This window comes from Puma concolor, chromosome B2 (genome assembly GCF_028749965.1).
Source record: "Puma concolor isolate L17-30 chromosome B2, mPumCon1.1.hap2, whole genome shotgun sequence".
NCBI lineage: Eukaryota > Metazoa > Chordata > Mammalia > Carnivora > Felidae > Puma > Puma concolor.
Window position 1 is genome coordinate 88,553,456 of NC_141671.1, and position 25,311 is coordinate 88,578,766.

The 25,311-nt window shown below is 36.9% G+C and overlaps 1 long non-coding RNA gene across 1 annotated transcript in view; it reads right to left on the reverse strand.

The window, feature by feature from the left end:
• Positions 1 to 299: 299 nt before the first annotated feature.
• LOC147581099 (uncharacterized) overlaps positions 300 to 25,311 on the reverse strand; it is a 28,203-nt gene continuing 3,191 nt past the window's right edge. Inside the window, exon 3 of the long non-coding RNA XR_015251411.1 lies at positions 300 to 1,017. This is a non-coding gene — a long non-coding RNA (uncharacterized LOC147581099). The remainder of the gene's footprint in view (positions 1,018 to 25,311) is intronic.

Sequence of the window (25,311 nt, forward strand, 5' to 3'; positions counted from 1 at the left end):
TAGAGATGATAGAAAAGGGATTTGCATCTGTTTTCCCCACGTGTTTGTCAAACTTCTATGCTTTACTAATGCTCATTTATTACTCCTCAGCAACAGAGAAATCAAGCCACAATAACCACAACAACAAAAGATGAGTGAGTCTGGAACATTTGAATCACAAAGTAAGCAAATCTGTATATATATATATATACAGATTTGCTTATATACATACGTATATATGTATATATATGTGTGTGTATATATATATATATATATATATATATATATATATACACATACAACTTTATCCCTAACAGAATTCATATCTTCTTCAAGCATATTTAACATATTTACCAAAAAAAAAAATGTTAAACAGCAAAAGATAACAGCAAAAGTTCAACATAATACAGACATTATTTTACTTCAAATTCAATCAAACTAGAAATTGATAAATTAAAGGTAGCTTTTTAAAATATAATATACAGGTGGAACCGACAAATCATACTTCTAAATAATCCACAAGTTAAAAAAGGAATTTGGATCAGAATGAAACATGAAAAGCACTAGATAGCTAAATTTCTAGAAGTAGCTACATTTGCTTCTTTTAATGTTTTCTATTTAAATGTATGTTAGAAAACAAGAAAGACTGCAAATATGTGAACTACAATTTATTCTCAAGAAGCTAGGAACATAATTTACAAAAAACACACACAAATGTATAAAACAGGAAATAAAGATTAAATCAGAAAGTAATAAAAAGAAAACAAATAGATGTGATTCACAAGTTAGTACTAATTGTTAGAAAAGACTATAAAATACACACAAGTTGTTGGTAAGAGTGAACAAGAAAATAAAAGGGATTACAAAAATAAATAGCATCTGGAATAAAGCATAAGGTATGAAAACAGAGTCGTTTTTTTTAAGCATGAAAATACAGTGAGGGGCTCCTGGTTGGCTCAGTCAGTGGAGTGTGTGAATCTTGATCTTGGGGTTGTCAGTTTGGGCTCCACATTGGCGTGGATTACTTAAAAATAAAATCTTTATAAAAAAAAGAAAAGAAATACAGTGAATAACTCCATGCTGATAAGTATTAAAACTTGAGCAGAAATAATAACAATTATGGTAAAATGAATTACCGAAACTAAGAAAAGAAGAAATATAAAACTTTAATAGATTTATGACCATTAAAAAACTGGGGTCAGTGGTTTAAAATCTACCTACAAAATCAAAGGGGAATAAAATCTTCCCATTACCAGAAAACCTTACCTATATGTTCTTTGAAATTATCAGCAATCATATTATCTCTAATGCCAACAGTTTCAAAGAACAGGAAATGAGGAAAATGTCCCTAACTCATTTTATGAGGCTGTTATGATACTGATGTCAAAGCTGGACATGAACAGTACAAAACAGAAAAACTAGCAGCCAATCTCACTTATGAACAAGAACATAAATATCCTAATAAAATATTAGCAAACTAAATCAAGGATTATATGAATGTAATACATGAATATTCTAAGTAGGGATTTTCTAGAAGTCATGGAGGTTTAAACATTAGAAGATGGATTGAGAGAGGATTCTGAGAAGATGGTAAAGTAAGAAGCACGAAGAATCTCTCTCCCTACCTAGACAACAACTGCATTAAAGAATCTGTCTGGTTCAACTATTTGGAACTCTGGAGTCTTTTGAAGGCTTGTAACTTCTAGAGGAAGGCTTGGATGATAAATCCTTTTAAACTTGATCAACTTCAGCTCTTCTACAGTAGCAGTCACCCATCCCCCACATCTCAGCCACATGGCAGGCAGCTGTGCGAGACTTCCTAGAGCAGCTTGCAGCAGTTTATGGCAAAAAGGACCCTGCCCTCCAAATACTGGGAATCTTTGCTCTGATAGCTGATGACTGCTTCTGATCACAGAAGTGTAGAGAGGTGAGTGGCCATTGTTGTTGCAAAACCTCTCTTCCATTATTGCAAGCCCCTCTTATAGCTGAAGTGATTTCCAGGGAATTTAAAGAGCCAGCACCCTCCCCTCACCCTTATTTTTTCTCTTTTTCCCCTTTTGAAGCCAGACGTTAAAGATTAAGACATTCAAAAACAATTGTATATATGGGGGAAATAAGAAAGTGACGATGCATGACCAAGAGAAAATGTTAAGAAAAGGCCTGAGAAACCATAGGTTTATATTTCAGGTTCATCTTCAACACAGTGATAGCTTACAACAATATAATAATAATAATAATAATAATAATAATAATAATAACAACAAAAAATATCAAAAATATTTAGGAAGCAGATACTAGGAAATGGGGAGAATCTGATATCCATAATTACATTATTAGATTCAAATGTCCAGTTTTCAATAAAAATAACAAGGCATACAAAGAAAACAGAGAATATGGCCCACTCAAAGGGAAAGGTAAGCAGAGATTGTCCCTGAAAAAAGATTTGATGACATACCTAATAAACAATAACTTTAAAACAACCATCTTAAAGATGTGCATAGAACTACAAGGAGATGTGAAGAAGGTCAACACATCAAAAATATCCATAAAAAGATAGAATACCTGAACAAAAAGTCTAGAGTTGAAAAATACAATATCTGAAGTGAAAAATTCACTGGGAGGATTCAAAGATATATTTGAGCAGTTAGAATAACCAATGAACTTGAAGACAGGACTATGGAAATTATAAAGTCTGAGGAACACAAAGAAAAATGATTGATGAAATGCCAACAGAGTGTAAGGGACCTGCGGGATGCCATCAAGCAGACCAGCATACACATTATGGAAGTCCCAGATGGAGAAGTGAGAAAGGGGCATAGAGAATATCTGAAGAAATAATGGCTGAAAAGTTTCCCAAATTTGGTAAAAGACATGGATATAAACATCCAAGAAGCTCTATGAACTCCAAATAAGATGAACTCAAAGAGATCTACACTAAGACACGCTATAATAAAATTTTCTAAAGACAAAAAATCTTGAAAGCAGCATGAGATACAAGGACTCTTCAATAAGATTACCAGCAGATTTCTCATTTTCTCATCAGAAACTTTGGAGGTCAGAGGGAGTAAACAATGCACTCAAAGTGTTAAAAGAATAAAACTGTCAAGCAAGACTCCGATATCTGGCAAAACTGTCCTTCAACAGTGAAGGAGAAATTAAACAAAAGTTGAGGGGGTTCATTACCACTAGACTTGCCCTGAAAGATATGCTCAGGGGAGTCCCAGAGAACAAAATGAAAGAACACTAGACAATAACTTGAAGCCATATGGAGAAATAAAGAGCTCAATAAAGTTAATACATGGGCAATTAAAAGGTTAATTTTATTGTAAGTACAGTTTGTAACTCAAGCTTTGGTTTTCTACATAATTTAGGAGACTAATAGATTTTAAAAAACAGTTATTAGTTTAAATACTAGTACTATTGTAACTTTAGAACATTAAATTTTGTTTCCTATACAATTTAAGAGGCTAATCACATTTAAAAGAATTATTAGTTTTTGTTATGGGGCACACAACACATAAAAATGTAATTTTTGGAAAATCAAACAACTGAAAGGGATGGGGACAGAGCTAATTTTTGTATGTTATCAAAGGTAAGCTGGTATAAATTCAAATCTGAGTGTTGTATCTTTAGGATACTAAATGTAATCTCCATGGTAACCACCAAGAAAATAGCTATAAAATATACATAAAAGGAAATGAGAAAGGAATTTAAACATTTCACTACAAAAAAAAAAATCAACTGAACATAAAGAAGGGAGCACTGCAGAAAATGAGGGGACAAAAAACACAAAGCATATAAAAAACAAACAGCAAAATAACAGAAATAGGTCCCTTATTATCAGTAATTACTTTAAATTACAGATGACCTTTAAACAACATGAGTTTGAAGCGCACAGTTCCACTTACACATGGATTTTTTTTTTCAGTAAATACAGTACAGGACTATATTTACTGTTGTAAATGCAGTTTCTCTTCCTTATAATTTTCTTAATAACATTTTCTTTTTTCTACCTCACTTTATTATAAGTATACAGTACATAATGTATATAACATATAAAATGTGTTAATAAACTGTTTATGTTATCAATAAGAGTTTCAGTCAACAGTAGGCTATTAGTGGTTAAGTTTTTGAGGAGTCAGAAGTTATACATGGATTTTTGACTATGCAGGGGATTAGTACCCCTAACCCCACATTAAGGGTCAACTGTTATTCTTGCCAATCAAATCTGAATTAAATTCTCCTATCAAAAGACAGATATTGTCAAAACAGATAAAAACACATGATCCTCCAACTATATGCTGTCTTCAAGAGATTCACTTTGTACCCAAAGACACAAACACACTGAATGTGAAAGGATGGAGTATATTCCATGCAAATAGTAATGAAAAGAACAATAGTGGCAATACTAATATCAGACAAATATGCAGCTGCTCTGGAAAACAGTGTGGACATTCCTCAAAAAAATTAAAAATAGATCTACCCTATGACCCAGCAATAGCACTGCTAGGAATTTATCCCAGGGATACAGGAGTGATGATGCATAGTGGCACTTGTACCCCAATGTTTATAGCAGCACTTTCAACAATAGCCAAATTATGGAAAGAGCCTAAATGTCCATCAACTGATGAATGGATAAAGAAGTTGTGGTTTATATATACAATGAAATACTACTTGGCATTGAGAAAAAGTGAAATATGGCCCTTTGTAGCAACGTGGATGCAATTGGAGAGTGTTATGTTAAGTGAAATAAGTCATACAGAGAAAGACAGATACCATATGTTTTCACTCTTATGTGGATCCTGAGAAACTTAACAGAAGACCATGGGGAAGGGAAGGGGGAAAAAAAAGCTAGAGAGGGAGGGAGGCAAACCATAAGAGACTCTTAAAAACTGAGAATAAACTGAAGGTTGATGGGGGAGTGGGAGGGAGGGGAAAGTGTGTGATGGGCATTGAGGAGGGCACCTGTTGGGGTGAGCACTGGGTGTTGTCTGGAAACCAATCTGACAATAAATTTCATATTAAAAAAATAACAGATAGAAAAATGAGAAAGCAGTAAGTAAATAAAGTACTTAATATTAAAAAACTACTAGATGTAGCAGACATGTATAGAACACTCTATCAAAAACAACATCTAACTCATTCTTCTCAAGTGCTCAAGGGCTGTTTCCCAGGATAGACCATATATCAGGCTACACAGTGAGTCTCAATAGAGTTTAAAAGGTAGATATTCTACAAAGCATCTTCTCTGACCACAACAGGATGAAGTCAGAAATCAAAAACAGAAATCAAACTTTAAAATTCACAAATTTGTGGAAATTAAACAATAAATTCCTTAAAAACAATGAATCAAAGAAAAAAATTAAAAGAGAAACTAGAAAATACTTAGAAATGAATGAAAAACAACATACCAAAATTTGTAGGACACAGCAAAAGCAGTGCTAAGAGGGAAACTTATAGCTACAGCTTTATTTATCTACTTATGTATTTATGTATTAATATAAACAGATATAAGTCTATAGCTAGAGAAGTGCTAAGGTGGAAATTTATGGCTTACATTAAAAAACAAGAAAGAGGGGTGCCTGGGTGGTTCAGTCAGTTAAGTATCTGACTCTTGATCTCAGCTCAGGTCATGATCTCACAGTTCGTGAATTCGAACCCCTCATGGGGCTCTGTGCTCACAGCACAGAGCCTGCTTGGGACTTTCTCTCTCTCTCTCTCTCTCTCTCTCTCAAAATAAATAAATAAACTTAAAAAAAAAAACTTTAAAAAGAAAGATCTCATATCAACTACCTAACTGTATAATGTAAGGAACTCAAAAAAGAACAAATTAAACCCAAAGATGGAAGAAGGATGGAAGGATATAATAAAGATTAGAGCAGAGATCAATGAAATATAGAATGGAAAAACAATATGAAAATCAGTGAAACCAAAAAGTTGGTTCTTTGAAAAGATCAACAAAATTGGCAAACTTTCAGCAAGATGGACTATGAAAAAAGGAGAGAAGACAAAATTACTTAAGTCAGAACTGAAAATGGGGACATTATTACCAATTCTACAAAAATAAACAAAAAGATTGTGACAGTACTATGAAAAGCTGTATGCCAATAAAGTGGACCACCTAGATGAAATGGACAAATTCCTAGAAACACAAATCATGAAGAAAGAGAAAATCTGAATAGATTTGTAACTAGTTAGGAGAAAGAATCTGAATGTAACTAGTTAGGAGAATGAAAAACCTGATGGCTTCACTGGTGAATTCTAGCAAGCATATAATGAATACCAATCCTTCTCAAACTTTTCCAGAATATTGAAGAGAGGGGATTCTTTCTAACTCATTCTATGAAGTTACCCTGATAGCAAAGCCCCAAAGACACAACATGAAAATACAGAACAATACCTCTTAAGAACATCGATTGAAAAATCCTTGACAAAATAATAGCAAACTGAATCAGCAGCATACTAAAAGGATCATACACACACCATGGCCAAGCAAGATTTATTTCTGGAATGCAAGGATTGTTCAAAATAGGAAAAATCAATCAATGTAATACATCCCATTAACAGATGAAGGAAGAAAAAAAAACAAATTATCTCAATTGACGCAGAAAAAGCACCTGACAAAATTCAGTACCTTTCATGAAAAAAATATTCAAGGGGAACCTGGGTGGCTCAGCTGGTTAAGCGTCTGACTTTGGCTTAGGTCATGATCTCACGGTTCCTAAGTTTGAGCCCCATGTTGGGCTCTGTGGTGACAGCTCGGAGCCCGAAGCCTGCTTCGGATTCTGTGTCTCTCTCTTTCCCTGCCCCTCCCCGACTCACACTCTGTCTCTCAAAAATAAATAAATGTTTAAAAAACAACATTCAACAAACTAGGAATAGAAGAAGGAAAATACTTCAAATAAAAAACATAACCATTTTCTCTACCACAACCCCTTTCCCAATTGCCATGGTTAGTTTAGTGGAGAAACAGGGTGCCTGCATATAAAATGTTATTTTTTTTATTATATGAAATTTATTGTCAAATTAGTTTCCATACAACACCCAGTGCTCATCCCAAAAGATGCCCTCCTCAATGCCCATCACCCACTAAAATGTTATAAAGCCTGCAGAAAGCAGGGTGGTCAGCATGCTTTGTGTCCAGCTTGCCCAGCTAATTCTGTCACCTATTTCTGATCAACCCAAGGGCTTACAGATTTCCTCATCCAAACACAACTGCATACAAAATTTCATGTGAAGTGAAAAGCCCACACTGTAACAAGGACAGCCTTCTTTGACTCCCCCATACTGTACCAGATCTGCAGAACACACATATGTATGGTACATTTCCTTAATAATGCACTATCATTGATTTTTTTTTTTATTTTTGTGGCCCACTCCCAACCCCTAGTTAATCAATAACCAAGTCATCCACATAAGTGTTCACACCCTTATTTGGCCTTCTCAAGAATATGGCTCTCTTTTCCCTTCCCACCAAAAATAAATCCAAGAATTAAAATGCAGTTTATTTTCTGTTTCTGAGGTGAGATACCATCAAAAGTAGTTCTTTACTCTACCCGCATTGATCTTGACAAGCTGGCGATGAAGCCTATTTTTGGCCATGGCCAACTGTAATTTAAAAGCCATCGGGAGGGGTGCCTGGATGGCCCAGTTGGGTAAGTGTCCAGCTTCGGCTCAGGTCATGACCTCATGGTTCATGAGTTTAAGCCCCATGTTGGGGAGCTGGGAGCCTGGAGCCTGCTTCAGATTCTGTGTCTCCCTCTCTCTGCCCTTCCCCCACTTGCACTCTGTATCTCTCTCTGTCTCTCTCAGAGACAATACATAAATACATAAATGCACATTTTGACAATTTATTTTTAAAAAACACACAAAAGCACAACTATGGTTAGTTCACTCATTTTTTTCACTTTTAAACTTAAGCTTATGAAAATTAAAATATATGTACAGAAAAAGTTTTGTCCTGTATATACAGTAAGGTATTAATCTCCATCACAAGATATTTTGAATACATCAGCAGAAATTTTTACTTAAAAACAAAGATCAGGGGTGCCTGGGTGGCTTAGTCGGTGAAGCAACCAATACAGCTTGTGAGTTTGAGCCCCACATTAGGTTCTGTGCTAACAGCTCAGAGCCTGGAGCCTGCTTTGGATTCTGTGTCTCCCCCTCTCTCTGTCCCCCCACCCCACTATCACTCTCTCTCTGTCTCTCAAAAATGAATATATGTTAAAAAAATTAAAAAGAAAAACAAAGATCATTATGGCATTCATTCTTAAAAAAAAAATACTTTCATTAAGAAAGCTCATCCTTTCTGTTATGCTTCACTATTTAAGGAAAGCACTCCTAATGAGCTCTATTTTGACAGTAACCAAATGATATCTGACCACAATAGGAGCACAAATGTGTTAACTAAGTTACTGACCTTTTGAAACAAACAAATAATATTAAACAAATTTGTGAACAAGTGTTCAGGATAATTAGTATTGATTTCTATTTATTCAAGGGTCTTTGAAGTGATGATGGTCACCTCACTCTTAGGTTAGAAAATCACCTTTAAAGAGAGAAAGCCGAGGGGTGCCTGGGTGGCTCCATCAGTTGGGTGTCTGACTTCAGCTCAGGTCATGATCTCACAGTTGGTGGGTTCGAGCCCCGCATCATGCCGTGTGCTGACAGCTCAGAGCCTGGAGCCTGCTTCGGATTCTGTGTCTCCCTCTCCGTCTCTTCCTGTCCCCACTCATGCTCTGTCTCTCTCTGCCTCTCAAATATGAATAAATGTTAAAAAATAACAATAATAACAAATAAAGAGAGAAAGCCTTAAAATGCTTATTGTCAAGGGATGTTGCATAGGATTTACCAAACACTTCAAGAACCTGAATGTAATTGTATTACACTTCAGACATCCACCCCAATTACAATACAGTATCTTTCAGAAACCATACCCTCCCTTAAAAGAGAAAGAGGTATTTCCATGAGTAGGCTTTAACATCTTAGAAAATTAATTTCCTTCAGTACCTCTCTGTTGCTAATTTAAGGTAAACTTCTCCCTATTCTCTCCCATTATAACCACTAAACCACTAATGCTACTATTGCTGAAAAATATATTTCAAGAATTTGCAAAGCTTGTGACCATAAGAAAACTTCTCAGACACAGTTCAGAAATGTCACACTCATCCAATCCCTCCAAAGAAAATCAGCAACTCCCAATATCAAATTGATTGTTTCTTACTATTCATGGTCAATTTGTTTTCTATCCTGCCTGTTTTGGTTAAAAATGCTAAAAACTCTCTTGTAGAATTTAGGGAGCTGGGAAAGCTAATGTAAAATTTCATTTCCAACCCAATTCTCCAGCTTTGACATTGGGGCATACCAAAACTGAGCCTTCCCACCTCCGTGCACTCACTCCCCACACATACATTTAGAATCCCTCTACTCTCTGGTCACTACCCAGGGGGAAAAAAAAAACTTAGGGCTTACTAAAAGACCTAGACAGCATATCTTTTAAGTCAGTTATATCAATTATAGTGTTATCCAAGATGAGGTAAGTCCAAGTTTAATATGAAAGGTGATTCCTTTTCAAGAAATCATGTCAAATTTTTGTTAATGATAGGAGTCACATGAATCTCTCAAGCAACCCAAAGTGTCTCCTAAGAAAGACATCAAACCTGAGATGTTAGTAATAATACTTGATTCCAAGTACCTTAGGATCCTAGAGATGATTCCAACTTCACCCTCACACACACACACACACACACACACACACACACCCTCTGATTCCACTCTTGTCTCCACCAGATTTTAACTTGATCCTCCTCTCTGTAAATCCATAGGACACTAGAGAAGAAAAAATTGATTGTTTTTTCAGAATATGTTTGGATTTGTACAAAGAAATTGGAAAGAATTATAAATTGGAAATATCTGAGATTTTATCATATCTGTTGGGAAACATACGTCCTGGGAAGATGGAGGATGAAGATACAGGGAATAGGAGTAACAATCAAGAGAAATAAAATGATGATGAGTTCAGGAGGGCAGAGCAGTCCTCTGCCCCTCTGGGGAGGCTGAGGTAGTTGAGACTCATCCTTTGTAAAGGAGCAGGGAGCAAAGTGGCTACCTTAGGAGCCTAGTGCTCCTGCATACTCACCTTTTCACCTACTTGGAACTGACCAATAGTCTGCAGTAAAAAACTATTTACACTTTCACTGGTGTCATATGTGTACTGAGTTCCACTGTTATTCACATAAAGCTTCAACATCATGGCCTCCTTCACTGTGAAACATTGGACAACAAGAAGTATTTACCAGTAAGAGTATAAACAATCAAGAGGGCAGTATTTTTGTCATTTTTTTTCTTGCTATACAACAGAGCCTGGAACATAGAGTCACCTAATAAACATTTGTTGGATGAAGGTTGAATTACTCCATCCACAGACTACCCAGTAAGACAATCACAGCTCCTCTGTGGCAGATTCCAGATTAGAAACTCTTAATGTCCAGGCCTATTATGCTTCTCACACAATATCAGGGACTAACAAGGAGTGATGAGCTTTAGTTTGAAAGTAAGTAAATATTCAACCCCTTAAAACTTCAAATGCTAGGGAACAAGCAAGCAACCTGGGAGCACATCCTGGGAGAGGGATGAAAATAATTACTTTTCATTTTTATAAATAAGACTGTAAACGTTTTTTTTCAACGTTTATTTATTTTTGGGACAGAGAGAGACAGAGCATGAACGGGGGAGGGGCAGAGAGAGAGGGAGACACAGAATCGGAAACAGGCTCCAGGCTCTGAGCCATCAGCCCAGAGCCTGACGCGGGGCTCGAACTCACGGACCGCGAGATCGTGACCTGGCTGAAGCCGGACGCTTAACCGACTACGCCACCCAGGCGCCCCAAGACTGTAAACGTTTTTAAGTTTAACTCATATAAATCCTAATTTAACTGTTCCAAACTCAGGCAAATTACAAGCAAAATCTAGGGAAGGGAAGACTTGTGGTACTTCATACTTTTGCAGAGTATTTATGTTAAGCCAAATTTTCTTGAGTCCTGGGGAAGGAGACATGAAATTACATGAAAGAGGGCTTACTACTCTACAGGTAATATTCATACATAATGTTTTATGAATAAAATATATTTTATAAGTTTCAAAAATCAAAATAATATTTTTTAACTTAATAAAATAAAAAACCTACTCATGATAAAAAAAACTCTAAGCTGAGAATAGAAGGGAATTTCTTCAACTTGATAAAGAATATTACCATATTGTACACCTGAAACTAATATAGCACTGTATGTTAACTAACTGGAATTAAAATACTTTAAAAAATAAATAAATACTCTTTAAATAAAAAAAAAAGAAGGAGAGGCAAACCAAGAAACAGGCTCTTAATATAGAGAACAAATTGATGGATACCAGAGGGGAGGTGGGTCGTAGGATGGGTTATTTAGGTGATGGGGATTAAGGAGGGCACTTGTGATGAGCACCTGGTGTTGTACACAGGTGTTGAATCACTATATTGTATCCCTGAAACTAACATTATACTGTAAAACTAACTGGAATTTAAGTAAAAACTTAAAAAAAAATAGTATCTACAAAATACCTAGAGCTAACATCACATTTAATGGTGAGAAACTAGAAACTTTCCCAACAAGATCAGGAATAAGATTAGGATGTTTCCTCTCATCACTGCTTTTCAATATCACACTGGAGGATCCAGTCAATGCAATAAGAAAAAAAAAAAGATAATTAAAGATATATAGATTATCAAAGAAAACACAAAACTGTCTTTATTCACAGATGACATGATCATCTTTGAGATATCAGAAAGAATTGACAAAAAAACTCCTGGAACTAATAACCAGGCACAAAAAGGTTTCAGGATATAACGTTGCAAGTTAATATACAAAAATGAGTCATTTTGCTATATAGTTACACGAATAAGGGAATTTTACACTTAAAACACAACACCATTTATGTTAGCACCCCCAAAAATAAATACTTAGGTATAAATCTAACAAAATACATCTAATACTATCTAAGGAAAACTACAAAACTCTGATGAAAGAAATCAAAGAATTAATAGATAGCTATTCCATGTTCAGGGACAGAAAGACCCAGCATTGTCAAGACGTCAGTTCTTCCCAACTTGATCTGTAGATTCAATGCAACCCCAATGGAAATCCTAGCAATGTACTTAGAGGATATCAACAAATTAATTCTAACAGTTATATGGAGAGGCAAAAGACCAAGAATAGCCAATGTAATAGTGAAGGAGAAGAACAAAACTGGAAGATTGACACTACCTAACTTCAAGACTTGCTATGTAAAACTACAGTAATCAAGAAAGTGTAGTATTCATGAAAGAACAAATGTACCAAATGTAATACAATAGAAACCCAGGAATAAACCCACAAAAATGTAGTCAACTGATATTTCACAAAGAAACACAGTATAATAAACAAAAGAGTCTTTTCAACAAATGGTGCTGGAACAATTGAACATCCACATGAAGCAAATAAATAAATAAATAAATAAATAAATAAATAAATAAATAAATCTAGACACAGACCTTACACCATTAAAAAAAAAAAAATTAACTCAAAATGGATCACAAACTTCCATGTAAAAAATGATAAAACTTCTAGAAGAGGAGAAAATCTAGATGACCTTACATATGGCAATGACTTTTTAGATACAACACCAAAAGCACAATCTATGAAAGAAAGAATTGCTAAGCTGGATTTCATTAAAATTAAATTTTCCTGATGTAAAAGTCAGTACGAAGAGAATGAAAAGACAAGCCACAGACTGGAAGTAAATACTCGTACAAAATACATCTAATCAAGAACTGCTATCCAAAATATGTACAAAGAACTCTCAAAATTCAACAATAAGAAAATAAGTAACTCAACTTCAAAAAATGGGCCAAAGACATTAACAGAACAGACCTCACCAAAGAAAACATATAGATTGTAAATAAGCATAGGAAAAGATGCTCCATGTCACATATCATCAGAATGAAATGCAAATTAAAACGAGATACCACTACACAACCTTTAGAATGGCCAAAATCCATAATACGTCAAGTACTGTCAAGGATATGGAGAAAGAGAAACAATCATTCATTTCTGGTGGAAATATAAAATGGTACAGCCACCCTGAAAAATAGTTTGGTGGTTTCTTATAAAACTGAACATACTCTTACCACATGATTCAGCAATCTCACTTTTTGATACTTATCCTAAGAAACCAAAAACATGCCCACACAAAAACCTGCACATGGATGTGTATAGCAGCTTTATTCATAAATGCCAAAGCTTGGAAGCAACCAAGATATCCTTCGGTAGCTGAGTGGATAAACTATGGTACATCCAGACAATGGAATATTATTCAGCACTAAAAAGAAATAAACTGTCGGGGCCCCTGGGTGGCTCAGTCAGTTGAGCGCCTGACTCTGGCTCAGGTCATGATCTCACGGCTCGTGAGTTCCAGCCTCACATCGGGCTCTTCTGACAGCTTGGAGCCTGGAGCCTGCTTCAGATTCTGTGTCTCCTTCTCTCTCTGCCCCTCCTCTGCTCACACTCTGTTCCTCTCTCTCTCTCAAAAATAAACATTTTTAAATAAATACATACATACATACATACATATATAAATATAAGCTATCAAGATATAAAAAGACATGGAGGAAACTTAAATGCATATTACTAAATGAAAGAAGCCAGTCATACATACTGTGCAATCCCAACTATATGAGATTCTGGAACAGGTGAAATTATTGACAGTTAAAAAGATCAGTGGTTGCCAGGGGATATGGGAGAGGAAAGAATGAATAGATAGAACACAGAGGCTTTTTAGGGCAGTGAAAGTACTCTGCTAAAATGGTGGATATAAGTCATTATAAATTTGTCCAAACCAAGAATGTACAGCATGAAGAGTGAACCATCATGTAAACTATGGACTTTGGGTAAGAATGATGTGTCAATGTAGATTCATCAATTGAAACAAATGTACCACTCCGGTGGGAGATTTGATATTGAAGGACACTGTGTGTGTGTGTGTGTGTGTGCAGACAGGGATATATGGCATGTCTCTGTATCTTTCCATTTTACTGTAAATCTGAAACTGTTCCAAAAAATAAGGTATATAAAAATTAAGTTTAAAAAATGTTTAAAGTATACTTTGATAGGGGTGCCTGGATGGCTCACTTGGTTAAGCGTCTGACTCTTGATTTCAGTTTAGGTCATAATCTCACAGTCTTGAGATGGAGCCCTGTGTCGGGCTCCATGCTGGGCACAGAGCCTGCTTAAGATTCCTTCTCACCCTCTCCCTCTGCCTCTCCCTCACACATGTGCACACTCTTTCTCCCTTCTAAATAATAATAATAATAATAATAATAAAGTCTACTTTGATAAATCTTAGTCCCATTCCCATTACTGTCCACCTTGGATGTCCCCTCATCCATTATCAGTAGGCATTTTTATCAGTTTCTTAATCACCCTTCCAAAATGTCTTCATTCAAATATAAACAAATACAGGTATATATTCTTCTTCTCCCACATTCGTTAGATAAAAGGTAGCTTAATATATAGGTACAACGTCTGCTCCTTGCTTCTTTAGTTAGCAGTGGTATTTCCTAGAGCTCTTCTCCCATCACCATGCTGTGGATGTCCTCATTCTTCTCACAACTGCATAGTACTCCATTGTGTAGTGAACTGGGTCCCCATTGGTGGGCACTTGTGCCATTTTCTGGTCTTTTGCTATTGAAGATCATACCATAATAAGTTGTACATACGCCCTTTTATAATTGTGCATATGTAACTGTAGTACAGAGTCCAAGAAGTGAGATTTCTGGGACAAAGGGTAAAATGCGTCCACAATTTTAGTAGCTAGTGCTAGATAATATCCAACAGGCATTGTAGCACATTGCTACATTTGCCACCAGCAGCAGTGGATGACTTACTGATAGTGTGTTGTCAAACTTTCAGATTTCTGCTAGTCTGATAGGTGAGAAATGATATCTCAGTGTATTTGATCCTTATTTCCCATACTGTGGGTGGGGTTGAGCATCTTTTCACATGCTTATGGGCATTTCTCTTCTTTTTATATCTTCTCTTGCCTTGTAACCATTTTCTATGGGGTTCATGTTCTTCACAATTTTAGTTCTTTATATATTAGAGAAGTAACACCTATTTCTGTGATATGAGTGGCAAATATTTTTTCCTAGTCTGTCAATTGTCTTTTGGCTTTGCCTAATAGAGTCTTTTTTCCATTCAGAATTTTGATCATATTGTCCTTTTTTTAAACTTCACACAACCCTAGATGACAGGGTTATCTTCATTTTAGAGAAGAGGACACTGGGTTATAGGAATATTGAATATATTGTCCAGGAACATACAAATGCAACCACAGATCTATCTGACTTTGAAGGGTGTAATACCATTATACCACAATACTCTTGCCATAAAATAAGAAAAGCAATGGCATCAAAACTAAAAACAGAACTACTCTACGACCCCACAATTGCACTACTAGGCATTTATCCACGGGATACAGGTGTGCTGTTTCGAAGGGACACATGCACCCCCATGTTTATAGCAGCACTATCCACAATAGCCAAAGTATGGAGAGAGTTCAAATGTCCATCGATGGATGAATGGATAAAGAAAATGTGATACACACACACACACACACACACACACACACACACACACACACACAATGAAGTATTACTCGGCAATCAAAAAGAATGAAGTCTTGCCATTTGCAACTACGTGGATGGAACTGGAGGGTATTATGTAAGTGAAATTAGTCAATCAGAGAAAGACAAAAAATCATATGACTTCACTCATATGAGGACGTTAAGAGACAAAACAGATGAACATAAGGGAAGGGAAACAAAAATAATATAAAAACAGGGAGGGGGACAAAACAGAAGAGACTCATAAATATGGAGAACAAACTGAGGGTGGCTAGAGGGGTTGTGGGAGGGGGGATGGGCCAAATGGGTAAGGGGCATTAAGGAACCTAGTCCTGAAATCATTGTTTCACTATATGCTAACTAATTTGGATGTAAATTTAAAAAATAAAAAAAAATTAAAAATAAATTAATTAAATAAAATAAAAATAAAAAAAAGAAAAGCAACCACATCTAACACTTTACATTAACTATATTTTTACCCTCACAACTTAGGAAGTTGAGATCATTATTATCATACTCATTTACAAATGAGAATTTGAGACTTCAAAAGGTTAAATAAATTTCCCCAGGAAACATTGTTTCATCAAGGATCAAGTCCCTACAATCCATGTCCAGAAGCAGGGTGCTCCGTCTCCGAGCTCTACAGTCCTTGTCCTTAAGGAACTTACAGAGCCCAGGAGTAGAGACAGAAAAGCAACCAGCTGCAATAATAGAGGTAAGAGCTGCATACAGGTACTGTTGGTATCACTCCATTTATTTGGAATCTTAGGCTGTGTCTCATGTGTTCTTGGTCATAGTGATAAACTGTCAGGCCAGCATGCAAGCAGCTCAGCAGTATCACCAGATGCTGTCACTAAATCCAACAATAGCTACAGTTATGTCTCATAGTACACATTTAATGAAACACAAATGCCACAGTCCAGCTACTTGTCTGGGCACATTCCCTCAAATTCACAATGTTGAGAAGCTCTGTGGAGAGAAGCACTCCTTATGGAGGACTTCCTGAAGGGTCAGCACTCTACTAATTCCCCTAATTCTGCTCAGTGAGATCTAGCTCCAGAATGAACTAGCCTGACAGAGAGGAAAGTACCTTTCCTGCTTAGAGTTCTCCCTCCTGGGCAACTGCTCTTACAGAAATTTGATCTTAAGTGATGCTCTCCACTATAGTGAGAGGGCTTTAGAAGTTCTAGAAAACTGTGTTTCCTGTTAAGGTGATGTTGAAGATGCCATTCAACATTCAAGGATGTCATTCTGCAGGGTCTTACCTTTAAAGGAAAAGTGAAAGTGGTTTACAGTCTCAGTGCCAGGAATAGCTTTTGTTTTGTTTTGTTTTGTTTCCTACTGAGACTGACTTTCACTTACCCTGTGACCCTGCCACTCCTGTAAAAGATCACATTTCCCTCTTTGAATTGGTCCTAAGGAAGCTCAGATCGGAATGTATGGCACATCCATGTGATTTCCTGTGCCTACTTTTACTCCCAACTCTTTCTTACAGACTAATTCTACTTTCCCTTGTACTTATATTATCTCATTGAATTGTGTGCACTGTATTGTCATCTAAATTCATTTTAAATAAGACAAGGTGTAAATATATATTCGAATGAAGCGTTTTATCCTCATTTTTTATTCTTTTAAACATTGCAAAAACACCATGATTGGAATGCTACTGAATCTAAATTATGACTTTATATAAGTAAAGAAAGATTACTTCATCTGTACCAGAATTTCACTAAATTCTTCTCACTTGTGATAATGTTTATCTCTGGTAAAAGAAGGGTCAAAGCACATCAGAATTCTTTTCAGCTTTGGCAATTGCCTGGCATGCTAATTGCTACCTGGTTGAACCAAGCTTACATTATTAATGAGTTTTCTGCTAATCACCGCTTTGAAGCTAATAGACACGGAGCCTTGAAATTAAAATACAAATTAGTGCTCAAAATATAATCTTCCTAGAAATATATAGACCCCTGTATGCTACAATAAAGTCACCCAAAGAGCAAACTAAAAAACTACCTAGAACATCACATTAAAATATTACTTGCTAGAAAGCAATTAATTATTCACATAGTACTTGCTACAGAACAGAACACATATGATTCTATCACAAGCAATCCAAATGTGCCTTAGAATGCATACTTAGTATCCCATTTCCATTAACTTTCAGTGAATTACAAATACAGGACTTTTAGTACAATTGAGAGAATTTCCCTTTGTTCTCAAAGTTCTCTCTATACCACTCTATCCATAGAAGGCTACTGGCATAGTCCACTCAGGAAAAGGTATATTTCACAAAATAAAACCTTATCTCATTGTGATGAAATATCAAAACTAAGAAAATCCAAATATGTTTGTATCTATCCTAAGAATAAAAAGTAAAAGATTTTCTTTTCCTTTACTTTATCCGTCTATTTGTTCAGTTTTGTTTCTTTTTTGTTTTCAATGAGTTCACGAACAACTCAGGGTTTACTCTCTCTAATCCTTGGATCATTTTATACCCAGACAAGCTGAGTCTTGTTATCTCAGGAAAAATCATGCTTTAGACTTTTGCAATATTTCTAACCTCAAAAAATTACCAGTGTTCCTGGAGTCTAAAATGACTATACCCGGAGGAGCTAATTTTCCTCTGTGCTTTGAACTTACACAAAAACCACAGCTGCCTTTATCTATCTGGCTTGTAGGTTAATTTACCACAGGGTGCTCTGTTTGATTCTCTCTGGTGTTATTTAGCTGATAAAAACTTGGAAATATTGTGACTATCTGTGTCTTGCCCTTATTATACTGTCCGATTTGGTTCATATCATCTCTCCTCTCCCTCCCTCTCTCTCTTTCTCTGTCTCTCTGAAATTAGGTTTTGCTGTTGCCAAGAATAAATTGTTCCTTAGGGAAGCCAGTAAAAGTCTTGATTGTGTGTCACCCTGAGGACAAATGTGCCAGGTAATTTTCTTTTTCCCTTAATTTTTAAAATCACTGTTTCCTACTCTTCCATATCTTTGAAGGGAGGTGGGGAGAACTGATTATAAAGTCACTTAGTATTCACACTTTCAGCTATAGCATATCTACTAGCAAGGTATTAAACTATCCTCAATCAGTAAGAATTAATGTCTAATAGAGTCATAGAAAAGAAAGTATATATCCCTACTGATGATAAACAAACAAACCTATGGGATAAATCTTCATTTCTAAGGAAGAGCACAAGTCTTTATTTACTGGGTTAGGGTTAAAATTTTAGATCTTTCTGGATTTCACCTAATTTCTGGATCCCTCATGAAAACATTACTTTATTGCTTGCCACTCTGACATCTCCCTCGGGCTGCTCCCCTAGGTAAGGATTCTTGCAAAGGACACAGGGAAACATTTCCAGTTATTATAATAAGTAGAAGAAAGGACAATCCGCTTTTTTTGAGAAAAATAAATCTTAAAATTTCAAAATGGTAAATGCCATAATGCTAGCAAAGTTAATATCTCCTTCACATTGCCTGAGGCATTCCATCAACCACTGTTTTCTCCCAATGCTCCAAATTTGGAGACATGATGAAGGTGGAATAGTCAATGAGGAAACAGTCAAAGGCTCAGACATATAATTAAAGAGAAGGATTCGAATAAAACTCTATGAGAAACATTTAAGCAGAGCAAAGATGCAACGAGACATAGGCGTGGTGAATGAATTATACCCATGTAGACTGACCTGTAAAAACAGCTATAATCTATCAATTTTTTAAAAAGGTACTTTGATTCATGAATTCAGCAAAGTTGCAGGATATAAAATCAACGCACAGAATCAGTTGCATTTCTATATACCGACAATGAAGCGACAGAAACAGAAATCAAGGAATCGATCCCATTTACAGGTGCACAAAAAAACCATAAAATACCTAGGAATAAATCTAACCAAAGAGGTGAAAAATCTATACACTGAAACCTATAGAAAGCTTATGAAAGAAATTGAAGAAGACACAAATAAGTGGAAAAAGATCCCATGCTCCTGGATAGGAAGAACAAATATTGTTAAAATGTTGATACTACCCAAAGCAATCTACATATTCAATGCAATCCCTATCAAAGTAACACCAGCATTCTTCACAGAGCTAGAACAAATAATCCTAAAATTTGTACGGAACCAGAAAAGACCCTGAATAGCCAAAGCAATCTTGAAAAAGAATTTAAAAAAGGTACTGTACAATAATGCATCTAGTATGACCTCATTTTTGAAAATGAATGAATAAGCAAACAAAACTTAAACACAATAGAAGTTTATAAGTTTCTATAAGCATAGAGAAAAATACAAAAGTACACATAGCCCATGATCAATACTGGTTACCTCAGAAGGTGTAATAAGAAAAAAGTAGAGATTAAAGTTTTCTTTCACATTTCTATATTACTATGACTCTCAAAAGTGAACATTATATTATCTTATAATTAAACAAAACAAAAAATGTAAGAATAAAAGACAAACTATATACCAAGGAAGATACATGTATCATATATATGAAAGAACTTCCTATTCAATTCAATTAGAATTTGTTGAGTACTAGGGACCAGGCATATTGCTTACATATGATGGATTGGGCTACCAGTAATAGAAAACCCAACTCAAATTGTGTTAAATAAGAACAGTTATTGGCCTACATAACCAGAAGTCCAGGAGTGATGTAGGTTTTAGGAGTCACAAAACCTGTAGATTCCAGCTCCATTTCATTAAGATTCTTTTGGCACTCTCTTCCTCTGTGTACTGACTTCACCCTCAGTCTGATAGGAAGGATCAGACTTATTTTCAAATATGATATATCCAGAAGAAGAGAGAATTGCTTCTCAAGGAGATGAAGTAAATGCCCCTGTCAAATCTTTCCTTGTGCCTCATTGGTGCAAACTGCATCACATTCCCAATCTTGTAAAAGTCATTGGCAAAGAAGATGGATATTACATCAATCAGGGCTAGTCTTGGAGCAGGGCATGAAGACAGTCTACTGAGGAACATGGACTGAGTTGCAGAGAAGACAGGAATAGATATCGAAGCAGGGTTCCATTAGCAAAGAGAACAAAGAAGTGATGACTGTGGTCAGAAGTGAACAAACAATGGTAACACAGTTCTTACCCAGTGAGTGGAGTTTATACTGTTGTAAGAGGCAAGGAATAAATGAGCAATTATGACTGTAAGGAGTATTATGAAGTATACAACGCTATGCTTTGGAAACAGCAAAGGATTTATTACTGATAACAAGAAGATAGCTCAGACATTATTCTAATGTGATTGTTCAATAAAAAATATTTTTTAATATTAATGGTCAGAATGTATAAAACATGAGACTTCAGTATAGATACTTGTCATCCATAACACAGCTAAAGGTTTCTTCCTTGCAAATACAGGAATTCTGATACATTCTACTTCACAGTATTCCCATCCCAAAAGAAACATATGTAAGCTGGATTTTTTACTGCATTATGGAATATGCTCCTAACAGGAAGAGAACTTCTGTTTTGCTAGGCTTCAATGAAAATTTCATTTTCCACTTCTAATTTTATGTATATGAAGATTGGAAGAATTTGCACAGATTAGCTTCTGGTTCTAAACATTTCAAACATCACTTCTCCTCCACTATCCTCGTACTTCTGGTGCCAAACACTAAAAGATGCATTCATACAGCACCTTCATGTCACAGTGTAGCGTGAGTCAGCACAGTGGGGAGCGAGAGTATTCCTGGAAGCCATTCCTACACTAGATTTGCTAGTGATAACTATATATGCATCCCATTAAACCTGAATTAAAGGGTGTCCCCAATTCAATTTAGATCCCAAAATACCTACAGGATTCCCCAAACACAAAGGAAATATGACAGAAGGTAAGTCAAAGTAGAAAGAGAAAATGGTCTTGGAGTGAGTGAGAAACTATACATGTAAATATTACCGTTAACATATCTTACATCTGCACATTGCACATATGACCATGGAAACACACTGCTAAGGTCCCACCCACACCCTTGAAAGGGGCTCAGGCAAGTGAGAAGCCCTAAAGTTTATTTAAGTTTCATTGGTTTTATGATAAATTCAGCCCTGCCTGTGAGAGAAAAGCAGGTTGAGGTAAGACTGTGCAAAGATCAGAGAGAGAGGGCACAATGATAGTTGAGGGCTTCCTATAAAGGAGAGAAGCCTGGAGTGCAGGACACAGGAACAGCAAAAGAGCAAAAGTGGTTTCAATATAGACACGCTTGCATGTGTAGAAACAGGGCTGAGACAGGTCTCCTCTTTTTTCCGCAACATTCCATAGAAAGTAAAAGGCAAAGTTGTCTGCTGAAGGTGAATGGGTAGTTGTAGCTAAGGAATAATGGTGAGGCTTATGAATAATCATTTTGGAACCTATAAAAGAGATGACCAGGGCAATAGGAAATGTTTGCCAAGTAGTACTGAGTGCTGAGGTCAAAATAAAATTGGAGAACATAAACTTGACATAACACCAATCTTTAGGGTTGTGGGATAGTTTCCAGGAGCATTCAGCAACTCAGCTAAGAAACCAAGTGTAGGGGCACCTGGATGGCTCAGTCGGTTGAGTGTCCAACTTCGGCTCAGGTCATGATCTCACAGCTCGTGAGTTCGAGCCCCGCATTGGGCTCTGTGCTGACAGCTCAGAGCCTGAAGCCTGTTTCTGCTTCTGTGTCTCCCTCTCTCTCTGCCCCAACCCCCTCGCATTCTGTCTCTGTCTCTGTCAAAAATAAATAAACATTACAAAAAAATTTTTTTTTTTTATTTTTTTTTTTAAATTTTTTTTTTCAACGTTTTTATTTATTTATGGGACAGAGAGAGACAGAGCATGAACGGGGGAGGGGCAGAGAGAGAGGGAGACACAGAATCGGAAACAGGCTCCAGGCTCCGAGCCATCAGCCCAGAGCCCGACGCGGGGCTCGAACTCGCGGACCGCGAGATCGTGACCTGGCTGAAGTCGGAGGCTTAACCGACTGCGCCACCCAGGCGCCCCCAAAAAAATTTTTTTAAAGAAACCAAGTGTAATGAAAATTTGTTGTTTTTTGACCACCCAAGATTCATAGATCTATGTAGTCATTGTACCCCAATTTCTCTTTAGAGAATCATGTACTCCTTTCCCCACTTTTAGCCCATATACTCTGGGCCTACACTCAAACCAGATTGTTTGGTTTTCTGTTTTCAAAAAAAAGGAATTTTGAAGGGGAATTTCCAAATTCAAAAAAAAAGAAAGAAAAGTAAGAAACTGGAACTGGCATCATGAAGGTAATGGATAAAAAGATGGAATAGGCAAAGGTAGGGGAAGAAGTATAACTAAGGAGAATTTTATCTTCTGTTTGTACCCTGGGACTGAGACCATGTGCCTCTTGTACATTCCCCAATAAATAGCTTGACAGGAAAAAAGTTGGGAGTTCAGAGAGTGTTATTTACTGTGGCTTTCTGAAAGGTCCTACAAAGCAAAGATTCACTTAGGCTGAAATTGGTCCATTTGAAAGCAGAAAGGAATGAAAAGTATGGCTATACTAATGAAGACCATTTCTGCCTGTGGCCTACAATCTGGGATGGCTAAAAATCCAATGAAATGAAACCAGGGGTTGGAAAAATGGAATGCTTTCCTGTCAGTTAAGGTTCATGCCAGGAAAGGTGGGGGGGGGGGGGGGATGCATTGTTCCAGGAGACCAAAATTGAGATATTTTCCCACTCAAAATATCTGCTGTTATGTACTCAGGGAGTGACTGACAAAGAGAACAACTAACCTAATTACAGAGATGTGGGGATGGAACTTCAGAGCAAAAGGCAAATCACTGGTAACTCTTACCACAGCTATTGTTTAACTTTATCTCTAGGCAGAGAGCAAAATGGAAGCCGTTCAGTTGAGAGGGAAATGCATGAGCCGATGTCTGAGACTAAGGCAAGGCCAGCTGCTAAGAGCCTGAAATTCCCATGCCCAGCTCCACAATTCAAAAACTGTGTTTTGATATGATATTGACTTTGGGTTCTTAGCCTATGGAGCCCAAGGGATGAAAAAGGAGTAAGAGGTGGAAAGCTTCATATGTTGCTAAGGAGGTTGCTTTGTTTGAGCTCTAAATCAACTCCCAGAACCCCAAAACTTTACTAAGCCAAAGTAGACTGCTCCAAGATAATGCTATTAGATAGCTCATCCTCCCCAGACCCACCTGAGACATAGCTATGGAAAGCAACGGACAAGAGAGAACGAGAGAACCTTCTGGAGGGCAGAACAGGGATCAAACTGTTTATTAAACATACTGACTCCGTAGGTCTTGGTGGGGCTCAGTACTTTCAATCAGCTAAATGGGCTTATTACTCACCACCCCCCCCCCCACACACACACATACACATTTGGAATATAGTGTTTTAGGGGTAAAAGAATCTGAGATATAGGCAACTTTAGACACTGATCTATATCAATGATTGTCACTCATTCTGCCTCCCCATAAATTTCACAGCCTGGGGTACACAGTTCTATGGCATAAAGATATAAAGCACTAGCCTGTGTCAAGGGAAATCTGTCTGCTAAAAGTACCATAAAGGAAGCTGGGCCTGCACAGGAGAGTAAATAACAGGGAGCAAGCCAGGAGGCCCGTGAGTGACTTGGGAGGCTGAGCATGGAGACGGTCAGAGAATATAGTGTAGGATGAGGGCAGAGATGTGAGGGAAGCAAGGATCTGTTTTCCTCAGGTGTCCTTAGAGGGAGGCCTAGAGGTATAAAAGAACTGTGCAAATCCAGACACTTATAGCCCCATCTCTCACAACCAGCTCTGCATCCCATTAGTCTGCTGAAGCCTCAACCTACTGGCTTCATTCCTTCAAACCCCATTTCTCAAAGATTTAGTCATTTCTCAATTTTTTTTATATTTTTAATTTTATTTTGAGAGACAGAGAGAGAGAAGAGAGAAGAGCAGAGAGAGAGGGAGACAGAATCCCAAGCAGGCTCTGCCCTGTCACCACAGAGCCCAACGCGGGGTTCAATCTCAGGAACCATAAGATCATGACCTGAGCCGAAATCAAGAGTTGGATGCTTAACCGACTGAGCCACCCAGGTACCCCTCAACTTCTTTTATTTAACTTTGGTCTGTACCTGCCACACATTAATAATGCTTTCATATTCCACTTCTGAGTCCTTAGCATATCCACCCTCCATATTTGAACTTTTCTGTAAGCTAGTATTTGTTGAGTATGCTACTGTGGGTAACTGACCACCATCCAGAAGAGAAAGAACCTTCAGTTTTCACTCTAGGGAACCCTTGAACTCCACAATACCAGCTTGTTAGCGTCTTCTGGGATTAAATTGAAAGCACCAATGATACAAAAGGGGGCAAACCCCCACTAAGTCCCCTGCTTCTGAGGCATCAGGACTTCATGACAAGTGCCACAAGCCTGGAGGCATTCCATGATCTCTTCACCAAGCTAACATTCCTGAGGAAGGAGGCATCTGGCTTTTTGTTAAAGGTCTCAATAGGAGCTTTGCCTAGTGGTGTCCCCATGTCTGATCTTTTTCCAGAAGGAAGCCGAACACAAATAAACTACCATTTGGATTATTTAGATCTCATAGGTCTACTGTTTGCCCTGGCCTCTAGGAGCTGTATGCCTGTCTGGTGCGATTTCTCCCCTATATTCGTAAGTTCTCTAAGGATACAAGGACCAATAGTG